General features: G+C 39.1%; 1 long non-coding RNA gene across 1 annotated transcript; it reads right to left on the reverse strand.

Moving 5' to 3' along the window:
* Positions 1-344: 344 nt before the first annotated feature.
* Positions 345-8,252, reverse strand: LOC116411464. Its single transcript, XR_004223111.1, has 2 exons — positions 7,643-8,252; positions 345-1,591 (listed from the first exon to the last, which is right to left on the reverse strand). It is a non-coding gene; the product is annotated as an uncharacterized LOC116411464 (long non-coding RNA).
* Between the last annotated feature and the right edge of the window lie 6,489 nt (positions 8,253-14,741).

Consider the following 14,741-nt stretch of genomic DNA (forward strand, 5'->3'; position numbering starts at 1 on the left):
GACGCAATAAAATTTTTACCGCATGCTTTAAATAGCGCTCAAAATATCAACCTTTAGTGAATCAACCCTATTGTGTCTTAATTATGACGCCTGTCCTTTTAGTGAATCGAGCGTTAAGTCGCAAAAAATAAGAAACAATAACATTTTTAACGCATGCTATAAATAGCGCTTGTTTTATCGACCTTTAGTGAATCTGCCCCAAAGGTACAAGGTACATAGTGTAGGATTATAATTATTAGTGACAATATTAACATTCATATAAAATATTAATATTGGCCTATAATAATATAACCATAGGTTCTAAAAAGGGAGGTTTGGCGAAGAAAGACAATCAAATCACAGTACTCATTGAAATATAATTTATGCACAAATCAAAAACACACTAATACAGACAATGAAAAGAATGAAAAATATTACACACCCTTACAAAAGGGAAAAAGCATAAAAACAATTCTATACCAAAATAATACTCACAAATTGTAAATCGTAAATACCCCAAACAACCAACAACACAACCCTAAATTATAATCACTAACAAAGGCAAACTAACTTACAGTCTTCAACCAACAAATACTATCTGTCAAAGACTATAACCAAATACCACAAACAGCAAAAACCTAATAAATAAACACAATACTAAGTACAAAATACTAAACCCATCAGAGACAAAAAGACAGAAGAATATTTACCAATCCTGGGACAGTAATTCAGTCTCTCGGCCTGCAGAGTTCCTGTTTAGAGGTAGACCCTGTACACAGAGGCCTGTTCCCCAAAACAGAACTCCAGACTGCATTTTGGTCTCACTTTTTATACTGTTTAGAGCCTCATCCCCCATAAAACATCTGGTTAAACAGGTGAAACAGAACCCCGAGTGGATCCAAGTTTCTTGTTTTAGTAACAAATGTTTCCCGCACAATATGCAAAGGAAGGCTTTTGATCCATAATCGCTCGATCTCATACCATATTTTATGACCAGCTCTTTGCATAATATATAGTCAGCCTTCGTTTACACATTATGATGATATCATAGTTACGTCACATCTCCATTGCCTCAGGGCAAACTGTTTAACCTGGTTACTCTGATGCTTCTGGCTATTTCCCCAGAATCTGTTGTTTATACTAAACAACCCTTTTGATCTAAGAGACTCCAGTTGTTATCAGTGTTTTTGACAACTCTCTGCCCAAACAGGTCTTATTCATCTGTCTCTTGGTCAGTGATGTTATATTCTAACCTAGATTATTAAATAGATGTATGAATTCATTTTTATGATGGCTTAAATGATGGCTTATTTCTTACAAATCCCCCCCTAGAGGGCGAACAAATCCATAGAGAGAGCCCTCTATATTATAACCGTTGATACACAATATTTTCAACCGTCCTGAGAGTGGTTCTCATTCTCCAAAACAAGAGTAGTCCAAAAACTAGGATCAAAGTCTGAATGAGAATCAATATTTTGAAAGTTATGTGGAAAAATGGATGTTGAGAGGCATTATATACTTGATCCCACCACGTGGTGTCAACAAGTTCTGGAATTGCCTCCTTTGCTTGTCTTGTCCTTTGCTTCATTTGAAGAATATGTTCAGTAGTCCGCTGCATGAGCATCCGTACATCCAGAGTCAAGGGAGAAATAGAAACTCTCATGGTAAACTGGGACTGGGTGCATGGTATGGCCATTAATTTTCAAAATCTTGTTCAAAATCTTATTAACAATTAGACAAAAACTTGAACTATGCAACTGACACTCATTTTTCATCTTTTCGCAGAACTGTGGAGTTAAAATTTTTTTTTTTTTTTTTTCCTGCAAAAGATGAAGCATTATGTGCTTTTTAATTGGTTGATATGGTACCACTTCAGAATTGTTTTGCCTCTGGTTTGAGTCATTTTGATAAGATAAACGGAGGGACTTGCTTTGTCCATAATGTTGAAAGGCCCTTTCCAAGATGGTGTAAAGGAATGCTCCCTTTTCCCAAAATCACGAATCATTACAGAATCTCCAACATTATATTCAAAGGGTCTCACCTTCTTATCAAAATATTTCTTTATCTGCATTTTAGAGCGACCAGCGTTTTGTGCCACAAACAGATTTACCTGCTGAATATAATCAGCCATATTTCCAACCCATGACTCTGTGGCTGCACCTTGTAAAACAGGATTTGTAAGGGGCAACAACAAATGACCTGGTGTACGCATTAACCTCCCTGTCATTGCCTGATAAGGGCTCACTCCAGTAGTAGAGTGAGGAGTGGACCTTATAGCCATTAAACACAATGGTAACATATCTTTCCAAGCTGTGGGTTTTCCTGCACAAAACTTCGTTAACATGGTTTTTATAGTACGATTTCCCCTCTCAACGGCTCCTGATGACTGTGGCCTATGCGCAATGTGTAGCTCATGCTTAATATCCAACAATTTTTGTAACTGTTGAAACACTTTGCCTGTGAATGCTGAGCCTCTATCGCTGGCTACAACGTGAGGCAATCCCCATCTCGAAAATAATTCAAACAACAATATCTTAGCTGCAGTCAGAGCATTCTGATTCTTAGTTGGGAACGCTTCAACCCATTTACTAAAAACATCCACAACCACTAAACAATGAGAATATCCACCCGGCGTTTTCGGGAGGGGTCCAATGAAATCAATTTGAATTTGAGACCATGGCCCTTCAGGAGGAGGTGCCGATCTCAAAAATGCTCTATTAGTAGAGGATGGGGGATTCACTTGCAAACAAGGAATACATTTTGAACATTTCAAATATACATCCTCTTTAATTGAAGGCCACCATACAGAACTCATTAACTTTTGAATAGTTGTATGAAAAATTTGAAAGAATTCCTCAGCACAATCTGGGGGAATACACACTATAGGAAAACTCACATCCTGTTGATACATTAGCAATGGTTCACTAGAATGGTCTGAGGCCAAAATAGTACAATCAGCCCATGCAGTAGGCATAGGAGCTGGTTTGCCTGCCAAATGCCACTCTATCACAACCTCATAGGGTATATAAGACCTTTGAAGTGATACCAAATCATTTGGGGTGGTCACTTTAAGCGCAGAAACCTCGGGAAGACTAGGGGGTTCCCATATGTCGGATTGCTTGGCAGCCCTTTTTGCACACTGATCTGCCTGACTGTTTTTCTCTGAATGTATTGATCCTTTTGAATGACCTCTGACCTTAATAATAGCACAAGGGGCATTTCTCTCCTGAAGCAAGTTCCATATGTAACTTAACAAACTGGCATGCACAAGAGGTTTGCCATCTGTGGATCTGAACCCATTTGTTACATACAAAGGCAGCATGGTCAATGTATTTACCACATATGCACTATCACTGTGGATATTGATCCCTGATTCAGGACACTTTTCCAAAATACAAGCAATTACAGCTAACTCAGCATATTGAGCAGAATGCACTTTACAGTAATTCATTATTATCCCATCTGGAAACACTGCAGCAAAACCTGTATATGCCTTACCTTGATCATGGTAAGAAGAACCATCGCAATATACATCAATACCTGGCACTGAGGTATCAGAGATAGGATTAGGAGGAAGGGAAAGGTTAGGAGGGAGAGGACATTCATGGGGTTTGCCTTGGTACAATAGGAAAGCCGGAAGAAGTGTCGTTTGTTTGGCTGTAATGTCCAAATCTCGCTGCATTAACATAAGAGACCACCTTGACAGCCGTGCAGAAGAAATAAAAGTCTCTCCTGGTCGCAGTAGCAAATTTAGCGGTGTGTGTGAACTGTGTAATGTGACTCCCTGCAGTCCAGTTATATATGTGAAATGTTGTAATGCCCAAAATGTAGCCAACAAATGTCTTTCACATGCTGTATATCTGGATTCAACTGGAGTAAGTACACGAGAACCATATGCAATCGGGCGTAGTTTCCCATGTTTTTCCTGACATAACACTGCTGCTAAAGCTTGATCCGTAGCTGCGACTTCCAAGTGGAAAGCCTTGGATGAGTCCGGTGTGATTAGAGCAGTTGCTTCCATTAAAGCCTTCTTTAAAGTATTTACTGCCGCTGTATGGCTTTCATTCCACTGTGCCCTAATATCATCGTCTGCCACCTCCTTCTTTAAAAGATCATATAGAGGCCTTGCAACATCAGCAAAGTATGGGATAAAGTCTCTCTGATATTGAACTAGTCCCAAAAATGACCGTAAAGCAGTCTTTGACACAGGTAAATTGAGTCTCTGTATTATATCGACTTTGTGCTTGTCCGGAAGTTTGCCCTCTGGTGTAATGTTTACTCCTAGAAAAGTCAGCGAGGTCTGCAATAACTGGCATTTCTTTGGGTTTACCTTGAGTCCAGCCTCCCCCAGTAGATTCAGTAGTTCCTGGAGAAGGGTCAAATGTTCCTCTTCCGTTTCCGTGGCGAGGAGAAGGTCATCTACGTACTGTAGAATAGTGCTTGGCTTGGAAAACCGTGACAACATGGCAGCCATACGCTTGTGGAAAATAGTTGGGCTATTGTGCAGGCCTTGGGCTAACCGATTCCACGTGTACTGGCGATCTTTCCAAGTAAAGGCAAACTTATATTGAGACTCTGTTGCGACTGGAATCGACCAAAATCCATTGCAGATATCTAAAGAGCTAAATACCTTGGCATTTGGAGGGATTTGGGAAAGAAGGGTAGGGGTTTCTCTGACAACTGGTGCACAGGCAGGTGTAACAGAATTCAACTTACGATAATCCAGGCAAAGTCTCCATGAGCCATCTGGTTTCTGTATGGGATATATAGGAGAATTAGTTACTGATTCACATTCTCTCAATACACCTTGCTCTAACAAAGCCTCAATCGTTTGCTGTATATAAGGCTCACTGTCTTTTGGAAGAGGGTACTGCTTTTGAGGTTCATGAGCCCTTCCAGGAATAACTTCCTCCCCCTGCATTTTACCACAGTCGTGCTTATGTTTAGCAAACACATGTTCAAACTCTTGTATTATCTGTGACACCCTTGGATCACTGTGCTCCGGAAGTGAAAAGCTTTCAGGCTTTTTTATTGCATATACTGCAGGGAAGTCAGAGATAATACAATGTTTTCCTTTACCATGAAACCAGATCTTTTCATTTGCGTAGTCAATTACCACTCCATGCTGCCCCAGGAAATCAGATCCTAGAATAGAGACAGAATCAGGCAGAGTCATTAAGTATGCATTTAAATCAAAACATTCATTTGCAATCCACAACCCTGTTTTCTTGGCTTCTATGGCTATAGCATTAGACCCCTGAAATGCTTTTAAACTTAAGGTTTTGCCTGTTGACAAAGGATGATTATGTGGTTGTTTGGTATGTAAAATGGATATAGAGGCTCCAGTATCAATCAGCATTTTCTGGTGTGGGCCTCCTTCCACAGCAGCAGTGATAATAGGGCGATTGCATCCATCTCTCCTGAACTCCACTACAGCAGAAATGGAGGCAACGCTTCCCTATGCAGAAACATTAGAGGAGTGATTGGAAACTGCGGAGCAATTCAAACTTTGAGAAGAACTGGGACCAACAATATGACTTGCAGTTTGTATTGCTCTCATTTTTTCCATCTCCCTCTTCATCTCTGCTACTTCTAGTCTTAAATCCCTGTATGAGGGGGCAACTGGTGGTTCAGGTGCTTTTGCGTTAACATATGTACAATATGGTCGGGTATGACCCATCTGTCCACATGAAAAACATTTAAAGGGTTCTCCCTTGACAAAGGGTCCTTTGGATATATTTGAGGGCTTAACACTGGGACTCCTTAATACTGTGGCAGGTCCTTCTACAGCTGCAACTCTACCTCTATTAGACTTATTTTGCTCTTTAATTATTGCTTCTGCCCTCTTGAAGCAATTCAAAATTTTAGTGAAGGAGTTTTGGGTAGACACTGATAAGCCAACTAGTCTCCTTATATCACTGGCAGCCCTGTTGATTAACGCACGTTTATATATATCATCACTTTGACTGCTTTGGGCTCCATTTGGCAGTGTCAATTTATATAACTGAAAAAGCCTATCTGAAAACCCTTGCACTGACTCTCCCCTTTTCTGAGTACAATTCCCAAAAGCCACATGATGATCATATTCTTCAATCCCTAATGCTTTTAACAATTCATCAACTAAAGATTGCTTGCTTCTGGGTTCTGAAAACACAAAAGAAGGCAAGCTGTGCCTGAGGGCATTATTTAAACAAGCAACAATAATATCAAACACATCAGTGTTAGCATTTAAATTCTTATGCACTTTTTCAAACTGCTCAATCCTTAACTTTACCTCCACAGGATCATCACCAAGCTCTATATGCCCTAGTTCCCTGCTAAATGCTTGTACCTCAGTACTGGATAAAGGTTTAGAAACAGTTGTCTCAGACACAGTAAATCCCATGGCATCTACCTGCCTCTCAGTAGAGATTGGAGCCATTTTAACATCTTCCTCACAACTCTCGTGTTCATCATCAACATCTAATTCAGTAACATACACATGCTCAACTTCAAAGTCAGGCACCTCACACCTAGGCACATTGAATGCAGCAACCATAGCACTCTGCTTGCCTAACTGTACTTTTAGCTGGTTTATCTGAGCCTCACATTGAGAATGATCAGCCTTTGCCCTGCTGGAAGATACAGCAAGAGATCTAATTGCCCCCTCTGCATCCTTCAGTCTTTCAATAAGCCATTCATTTTCTTTACGCAACTCTTTATTTTCAGCCAAAGTTTGCTGATTGCCAACTCCAATAGCAGCAGCATTTTGAGCTGAAATTCTAAAAGATTCTACAAGGGTATTTAAATGGTTTACTTTTTCTTCTAAAACTTGTTTCTGCCCCATTATATTTTTGTGCTGTTCCGCTATCCAACGGGCAGCAAAAATAAGGGCATATTTACTTTTAGCTTTGTTTAGTTTTTTATCAGTTATAGCCTGATTAACATATTCTTGTGCCTGCAACCATGGATCTGTAGATCCCTGCATTACCTTAACAATGGCTTCAGTGTTTTTTACCTTAGCAATCTTTTTCAACAACCCTTCCATTGTGACTGAACTAGTAACAACACTTAAAACCTTAAAACTTAAACTTAAAACTTTACAACTTAAAACTTTTCAGCAAATGTAAAGTATGTGATTTGATGCACAGTAGTACAGTTATTGAAATATCTTTCTACCAACGCCTTGCCCCTCCTGCCTGGCTCGCCAAATATGTAGGATTATAATTATTAGTGACAATATTAACATTCATATAAAATATTAATATTGGCCTATAATAATATAACCATAGGTTCTAAAAAGGGAGGTTTGGCGAAGAAAGACAATCAAATCACAGTACTCATTGAAATATAATTTATGCACAAATCAAAAACACACTAATACAGACAATGAAAAGAATGAAAAATATTACACACCCTTACAAAAGGGAAAAAGCATAAAAACAATTCTATACCAATATAATACTCACAAATTGTAAATCGTAAATACCCCAAACAACCAACAACACAACCCTAAATTATAATCACTAACAAAGGCAAACTAACTTACAGTCTTCAACCAACAAATACTATCTGTCAAAGACTATAACCAAATACCACAAACAGCAAAAACCTAATAAATAAACACAATACTAAGTACAAAATACTAAACCCATCAGAGACAAAAAGACAGAAGAATATTTACCAATCCTGGGACAGTAATTCAGTCTCTCGGCCTGCAGAGTTCCTGTTTAGAGGTAGACCCTGTACACAGAGGCCTGTTCCCCAAAACAGAACTCCAGACTGCATTTTGGTCTCACTTTTTATACTGTTTAGAGCCTCATCCCCCATAAAACATCTGGTTAAACAGGTGAAACAGAACCCCGAGTGGATCCAAGTTTCTTGTTTTAGTAACAAATGTTTCCCGCACAATATGCAAAGGAAGGCTTTTGATCCATAATCGCTCGATCTCATACCATATTTTATGACCAGCTCTTTGCATAATATATAGTCAGCCTTCGTTTACACATTATGATGATATCATAGTTACGTCACATCTCCATTGCCTCAGGGCAAACTGTTTAACCTGGTTACTCTGATGCTTCTGGCTATTTCCCCAGAATCTGTTGTTTATACTAAACAACCCTTTTGATCTAAGAGACTCCAGTTGTTATCAGTGTTTTTGACAACTCTCTGCCCAAACAGGTCTTATTCATCTGTCTCTTGGTCAGTGATGTTATATTCTAACCTAGATTATTAAATAGATGTATGAATTCATTTTTATGATGGCTTAAATGATGGCTTATTTCTTACAATAGGTACAACTATATTTTGTCCTGACATTATTCTTATCGGAAGAGCAGGAAGTGAACAGGAGGTATGCCTCCTCTTTACTCCCTCATTTGATAATGCACCATTCACAGGCTGATTTTTTACATTTTCTAACAACTGGATTGGTCAAATTTTTCTATACATAAACCTCCGCCACTCCGGTAGTTCAAAGGTTAACAGTAAGGCTGTAGCATACCCTTAATTACAGAGGATTCCTTTTCCTCCTCAAACCCACTAGGCCCCCTCCATCAGAAATTTACTTTGGCTGTTGGCTACTAAGCACAGGTCTTCTACCAAACACACCCTCCAGTCTGCCAGCCAATGAAGAAATAGCAATGCTGGTTTCCATAGAAACTCTGTCTAGCTGTGCACCCTGCTGGAGAAACATGTGTTTTTTCCTAACCCCCTGTCCTGAGTTCAGCTCAACCATTACAGGACTTTTTATCAAAAAGGTTCTGCCCATGTAAGCCCATATTCGCCCATATTCTTCATTGCATGAACTTTACAGAGCAAATGTGCTGTTTGCAGATGTAAATGTCACTGAAGATGTGAGAGAAAAATGGCTGCTGGGTGAAAGCTGCTACAGGTATGGGACCTGTTATCCAGAATGCTCTGGACGCGGGGTTTTCCAGATAAGGGATCTTTCTGTAATTTGGATCTCCATACCTTAAGTCTGCTAAAAATCATTTAAATATTGAATAAACCCAATAGGATTGTTTTGCCTCCAATAAGGTTTAATTATATCTTAGTTGAGATCAAGTACAAGGTACTGTTTTATTCTTACAGAGAAAAAGTTAAAGTCTATGGCAGGTGGCTTTTCCATAATTCAGAACTTTCTGGGTAATGGGTTTCCGGATAACGGATCCCATACCTGTATTTGTTTTAGAAAACTGTGATGTTGCAGGCGAACAGAGGGGATATATGCAATACAAATGGTGTGGTTTGGGTGGGGAAGATGTGCCCAACATATATAGATGGTAGTAAAATGTTGGGTTTACATGTCATTTAATGAGAGAAATTTGTGGTCCAGTCCACCAATGTATGAGGTCTTTTGTTTCTGAATATTTTACCCAGTTCCTGAGACTTTTCTCAGCAAAGGCAAAATGTTAGGTAAATATAATAGTGTACAATAATATTACTAAGGAGGAATGTAATATGTGACATCCAACATAGAACACCCCATCTGCCTATCTGACCAATGTGATTGTGCCAATCCATAGTATCATATTTATCTAAGGGTTTTCAAAGGTGGCAGGTTTCTCATAATTACAGTCCTCCTTGGCTGCCTAACGACATTGCTGCATTTCATACTATAAGAAAACTTCTCAGTAGCTTATTGTAGGAAAGGATAAAACATATACCTAGGGGTTTAGGGTACTGAGCATGATTATGCAGTCCATTTGCCTTTGGGTACAGAGTTTCAGAATATAGTTTCAGATATAGAATTCAATAGTACAACCTAGCCTAAGTGCATCTTGCATTTGCAATGTTGATCTATGTTTACAGGGTAATCCTTTTGAAATAAAAAAATAACAAAAGTGGTATAAAGGTGATACCTTTATTGGCTAACTAAGATAACCATAGCAAGCTTTCAGAACATTTTAGTTCCTTTTTCAAGCTAATCTTTTTCTAGTGCAATTTGAATCCTTCCATTAGAAAATGTTCCAAGAAATAGTCAGGTAACCTCTGCAAGTAAGAAGATAAACAGTCGCTGTTATTCTTCCTTGATCCTGAGATTTCATTTACTTATTAACAAAAAGGCCATCCAGCTCCTCATTAAGAGTTCCTGTTATTCTCATTTACAGGGCTTCAACCTTTCTAACATGTAGACAAAAGCAACGCTGGGAGGATTGCAGGGTTCTGCAAAGTGAAGGTTATATGAAACTAAATACTTCTCCCTGACTTCATATTTCTAGACGTGCCAGTGTGGTGTGACGAGAGCAGGAGGTTGAAAGGTGAGGTGAATTGAGAAAATTGAAATTCCTGGCTATGCCCTGAGGAATGGCTGCTTAGCAACAGGCCTGGTCGGTGTCACTCCGTAGCAGTAGCTTGTGTGTAAATGTATGGAATTGATTACCTCATTTCAAGAGGACAGAATATTTAACTTGCTGTCAGCAGGATACATCTCACTCTCGAGTTTCTGCACACAGAACTAAACTGCACAATTACTGCAATGAAAGGCCCTCACTATCATTTACTCTGTATGGATTCCGATTGTGCAGTGAGGTAATTCTGCCAATATCAACATACAGAGTAAAGAGCTTAGCAAGTATTTTATGTTTATTTGCTGTGCTTGGAAATGTATCCTGGCCAAAGCAAAAAAAAAAAAAACAACAACAAAACCCTCTGCGCAGTGAGAAGTTCCCGCTATTAAAAAAAGATTAGGTCTGTGATAGGACCTGCCTTGTTTTGACTAAGATTTTTTTTCTCACTTACATTTTTGGCATTTCTCACATCAAACAATGCTTATTAGATCACAAAATAAATGCATTTTCACAAGACCACGATAAGTGTGAAATATATTTTACTATACACAGGCTAGGTATTAATACGCAATGGATATACCGTTTCTGAGTGCTTGGTGTTTGGGCCTCTGTGTACCTGAAATACCAGTGCCTATTTTGAATCCCCAGCCCATACCTGTTTGGGCCCCATTGCGGTCTTTCTAAACTATGATAGAGTGTCAGTTTGCTGATGTTCTACTGGGGGCCTAGACAAATATACCTTGGAAACAGACAGCTTTGGGTAAAGTTGTAAGTGCACTTGGGGACATAGCTAGGGGCATAAAAGGGCAAGGTTGGGCAAACACTGTGGTTGTGGAGGACCCACAATTAGGGTGGGCTGGTATGAACCCCCCACCTGGCACATGTCGTGTATTACTCCATCCAATGTCATATTACATGTACTTGTGTAGGGGGCACAAGGTAGGTGAGAGTTGTGGTGGGTGGGGCTGGGAATCCATAGTTGTGTCCTTACAATTAAGCAATATTGTTTGAACAGTAAAAAATGTCCAATAGGAGCTCTTTACAAATCATAGTTTCAAAGTAAACAAATAGCAGTGTAACTGCAGTGCCAAATTTAGATCCTCAGTACTAGTATTTAACCCCTAGAAGGAATGAGGAGTCTGGGGTACATGTCTTAAAGAAAAGTAAAGTTTGCTATAATAATTTACCCAAGGAACTCTAAATACATTTTAAGGGATAGACAGCAAGAGAGTAGAATTAGATGGCCCAGCTTGCAAGATGGAAGGTGAGGTGGAAACATTAGACAGATAAGCTGTGACCAGTGCTCTATAGGACTTCTAAATGCTATTATATTTCCTTTAACCGCCTTCTAAGTTATTCAGACTGTCTACAGTACATGGCACGTATTTATCAAGAAATAATACTCAAGGTACAGTTAATCAGAAGGATGTTTTACCAAACTCTATTGATTTGTATATGCTTTTTAGGGTATAACTCCCCCATTTTACTGACAAATTATACACAAAGAAGGGAGAGCATTCATCATACAAAGCTGTGCTCAGTTGCTGCAAGCCATGGATAAAGGAGCCTATTTTTTCATCACGTTTGCTTTAATGCACCAAGACGACACATGGGACATATTAAATACTCTGTTATCCTTAGTTTCACTTTCATCCTTGGATGATTGGGACTTTTGTAGAGATGTCGTTTATGCTCTACAAAGTGTCAAGGTGGCATTTGCTGCAGTGGCTGGAGATGATCTGTTTCAGGGAACATTGCAGGCTGTGTTTAAAGCAGAAAGTGCAGTATCTGGCTTTGTCCTCGTGCTTTATAAGCGCCCTTCCCCTTCCCTCCTCCACCACCTGCAGGCTATTTGTAGACAGAAGCTGCAAATAAAACTCAGCACTGTATGCAAAGCTAAAACTGGAGTTTTCTTGGCAACAGGAAAAACAGGCATTCTCAGAGCAATTCTTCCCACATTTAGAAATACACTCTTTCCTGTTATGATGAAGGCTGACAGATTGCAGTCTCATGTCAGATGTGCAAATAGTGACGGCCCTTTATTATTTTTTTCTAGTAATTTGAAAACAAACTGGAAGGCAGGCTTTTGTTGAGTATAAAATGCATATACCTAGGCTTACCAATGCAGGAATGCATTAACAATATGCAAACTTATTGGCTACTGCGGCCCAGGGCTACATTATTAAACTTACTTTATATATTATGGACATATTATGCAGCAAACAGTGAGCATTCATAAGTCTCAGCAGTCTCACATATTAAATCCCCCTAATATTGTAGGCAATAATAAATACTATGGTAATAATAAATACTCTGTTCTGCAAATGATCATTATCTATAAAAATGGTCCCTTTATTGGAGCTCCCTGTTGATCTGCTATGGTCTGTGTTCGTGTATGGGTGGGTGTGTTTTAACAGTCCATGCCAGAAGCACTATAGGAGGGGAATAGCCAATCACAGCAGTTTTACTGTAAATACGGGATAACTAGGAATAGCAACAAGCCCATGACAGCCCTCTTTAAGAGCTTAGTGCATTGCTAGTATTATCTATTTCATCTTTGTCATGTGTTGGTCCAAACTGAAGTGCTGTTAGCTTTTCAATAGTCTACAACTTGTACTATGCATTAATAATTGTAGCATGTGCCTCAGCCCTGTGCGCAAAAATGTGCTGATCATATAAATCTGGACTCTATGGACAGTTCCTAGATTGTTTTGCTTTCTAGCACTGGCTGAGAAGCGGCAGGGAAGTTAAATAGTTTCTTCTATCAGCAGATGTATTGGGCAGAGTATAAATTGCTGTGTATCTGATTTAGCCCCACTTTCTCAGTTAATTCTTATCTGTATGATAAACTGCTCTATATTTATACTACTGGAGTTTATAGGCAGCACAGATGGAACTGAAGAGCTCATTATTTTCCTTGCACTGAGAAGGAAATTGGGACAAAATTATTTCCTTTAACTCCTGTCTTGATTCTTAAAAGCAATGTTGGAGAAAGCACAGAGTTTGTACTGCCCAGGAACAGTTCAATTCATCAATAAAAAATAAAAACTGTATTTTTAAAAATGAAAATAATCTTGACACCTGCCCGTGTGCCATGTTAATATTTTCCCAAGTAAGCTCCCAAAAGCAGGTGTCAGGGAACTACAAACAAAGTTACACTTCATATTAAGAGTTATCGGATCAGCTGCAGGGATGTGATCCCCTGTGTAAATCCCAGGCAGTGTGCCATTTCATCACAAGCAGCATGTCAGTGTAGAAGAGCACAAGCATATTAACATGAGTTTCTAATTTCAGCACTTGCTGGGTTTCAGTGAGAAGGCATCAGTATGTACAGCAAAGTACTGTAATGCAAGAAGGCACAACATCAGCACCCAGGCATAGACCAGATGGACTGTGGTTGAAAAGGTCTATTAGAGAAATGTCTGAAATGTATCTATGAAGATTTTCATTCATCCAGGTCATGGTATATCTAGTATAAATAAAATGTATGAAAAAATTATGATTTTATGTTATAAACTGATTTATTTCAAGCATCTTTGTTTAAAATTTGGAGCTTTTTTCTGATTTTCCTTTCTCCTGTCCTGCAACTGAAAATGCTAATTGGTTGTTGGTGGTCATGGATCCAAGAAAACCACATATTAGCATTTTTTTCCTGCACTATCTCACCACCCGGTGCGGCTCTAGTGCTTGTTCCTCCACACTGCTGCAGTGGCACGGAATGTGTGCTTGCTCCTGCGTGCCCATTTGAGTGACGCCCATCTGGCTTGTGGGGAATGAAAGCAGTGGCAGTGGGGAATGAGAATCCAGACTATGGGTAGCCAAAAGAAGAGATACATGCCTAGAGCCCCCCATGGTTTTGCCCGGGCATGTTCCTCTTCTGCAATATATTTTTCATCCATTAGTAAGATCTTCTGGTTAAGAACCTGCAGCTTGGTGAACATTAGAAGGCATCCTTTATAGCAGGCCAGACAGTATCCTCTGCACTAGGGAGGGTGCAGCCATGTGGAGCAGAGCTGGTAGCTTTTCATCTTGTTAAATAAATCCTACAATCAAAATCATTCTGTCTGTATGTGTGTTAGGAGGGGGGGGGGGATCAACGCTTTATGGAACCAATTAAAACAGTGGGAAGAAAGAGCAGTAAATGGACTCTAATTAAAACCTGCCTGTTATAGGGTAATGAATATGCTTGCTTCTTATTGGTTCAGCAATTTGACAGACAATGTTGGTTCACCAAATTGATATTTAATCAGTATTGTAGAATCAAGTATTAATTTTGTCAATAGAATTAATTCTGTACTATGGAAACTTCCTTTCTGTCTCAAGCATCTATTTTGTCATTAAAAGTTAACTTGCTAGACAGCTTCACCATGATATATTTTGTCTAAGTTTTGTTTTACATAATTCATTCTGTAAATAACTTTAGACATACCTGCTTTTGTTACATGGATGTTATACTGTTGTGAGACAAAATACTTGTTAAAATTTACA

Source organism: Xenopus tropicalis, chromosome 6 (genome assembly GCF_000004195.4).
Source record: "Xenopus tropicalis strain Nigerian chromosome 6, UCB_Xtro_10.0, whole genome shotgun sequence".
Classification (NCBI taxonomy): Eukaryota; Metazoa; Chordata; class Amphibia; order Anura; family Pipidae; genus Xenopus; species Xenopus tropicalis.